This window comes from Aethalodelphis obliquidens, unplaced genomic scaffold, assembly GCF_003676395.1.
Source record: "Aethalodelphis obliquidens isolate GAN/ISIS:26980383/991018 unplaced genomic scaffold, ASM367639v1 scaffold17, whole genome shotgun sequence".
Classification (NCBI taxonomy): domain Eukaryota; kingdom Metazoa; phylum Chordata; class Mammalia; order Artiodactyla; family Delphinidae; genus Aethalodelphis; species Aethalodelphis obliquidens.
Genome location: NW_020837961.1, coordinates 28,467,795 through 28,469,447, shown reverse-complemented (window position 1 = coordinate 28,469,447; position 1,653 = coordinate 28,467,795). Strand labels below are relative to the sequence as shown.

Here is a 1,653-nt window from a genome sequence, read left to right as displayed (position 1 = left end):
ATTGACACTACATTGCATTCATCAGTAGCTGCACTTTTTGCAAACTGTGGCCATGAACAGTTGTCCTGAACAAGAAGGGTTTCCTGTTTAAGCTGCAGTAACTTTTCTGACTAAGGATCATCGTTCCTTCTGTGGCAGTTTTGCAGTTCCTCTAATGCATTTGGGACGACTGTCTCAAAGTAACCTGCAGCTTTCCTGACAACTCCTTGCTCTCTCTCCTGCTAAGAACTGTAGCCCTTTTCTTTGGAGTTTCTAGAAACTTCTGCTGCCCTATCCACCACTTCCACCACCAGATCCATAGCCACCACCATAGGGACTTCCCGAGCTTCTTCCACCAAAACTGCCCCCCTTCATTGGTCCATAATTTGACTGCTGTTGTCCACTATAATTTCCAAAATCATTATAGCTCCCACCACCACCATAGTTAGCTCCAAAATTTCCTCCTTCATTGTAACTATCATATCCTCCACCACTGCCACCATATCCACCACCTTGGTTTCCATACTCTGGCCCACCACCACCATAGCCTCCTCTACTACTGTAACCAGGACCACTGCCATAGCTACCACCATCGCCTCCAAATCCATCATATCCACCATCACCTCCTCCATGACTACCTCTGCTGCCACCACCTCTACCACCATAGCCTCCTCTTCCACCAAAGTTTCCACCACGGCCAGTTACCTCCACTGCCTCCAAAGTTTCCTCCATGACCCACAAAGCTGCCGGATCCACCTCCACGACCTCTTTCTGATCCAGCAGACTGTATTTCTTGTTTAGAAAGGGCCTTTTTCATGTCACAATTATGCCCATTAAGAGTGTGGTATTTCTGAACAACAATCTTATCAACTGTATCATGATCATCAAAAGTTACAAAAGCAAATCCTCTCTTTTTTCCACTCTGCCTGTATTCCATAACTTCTATGGTTTCAATCTTGCCATACTTTTCAAAGTAGTCTCTCAAATTATATTCTTCTGGATCTTCTTTAATACCCCCAACAAAAATTTTCTTCACTGTTAGATGGGCACCAGGCTTTACAGAATCCTCTCCAGAAACAGCTCTCTTTGGTTCCACTACACGCCCATCAACCTTGTGTGGTCGAGCACACATTGCTGCATCCTCCTCTTCAACACAATAGTAAGTCACAAAACCAAAGCCCCTGGAATGTTTTGTTTGGGGGGGTCTCTCATCACCACACAATCTGTAAGTGTGCCCCATTTCTCAAAATGTTCTCTTAAGCTATCATCTGTAGTTTCAAAGCTCAGACCACCAATAAACAGTTTTCTCAACTGTTCTGGTTCCTCTGGATCAAGGACCTCCTCCCCCCGCGGCAGCGGCGATGGCCAGAGTCGGGCTGGGGCGACTAGGCAGTGGTTTTACCTCCATTTTGAGACCGGACTCGCCTAGGCAAGCTTCCTAAAAGGAAGCAATTCAGCTGGGAGGAACACCACTTTCACGTTTTTCCTGCTGCCTGGAATGTGGGGTGTGATGACTTTACCTCAAGAGCAGCCATCCTGAGCCATGAGGTAATTTAGAGCACAACATCCAAATCCAATGCAGTGGAAAAAATGGTAGAAGGAGTCTGATCTCTGATGACTCAATGGATTGCCTGTTTTTGCACATCTTTAGTGTGAGAGAAGAAACACTTACAT

General features: G+C 45.9%; 1 pseudogene; it reads right to left on the bottom strand.

Annotated features, from left to right (window-relative positions):
- Positions 1-252: 252 nt before the first annotated feature.
- LOC113626133 (heterogeneous nuclear ribonucleoprotein A3 pseudogene) lies at positions 253-1,387 on the bottom strand (annotated as a pseudogene).
- Between the last annotated feature and the right edge of the window lie 266 nt (positions 1,388-1,653).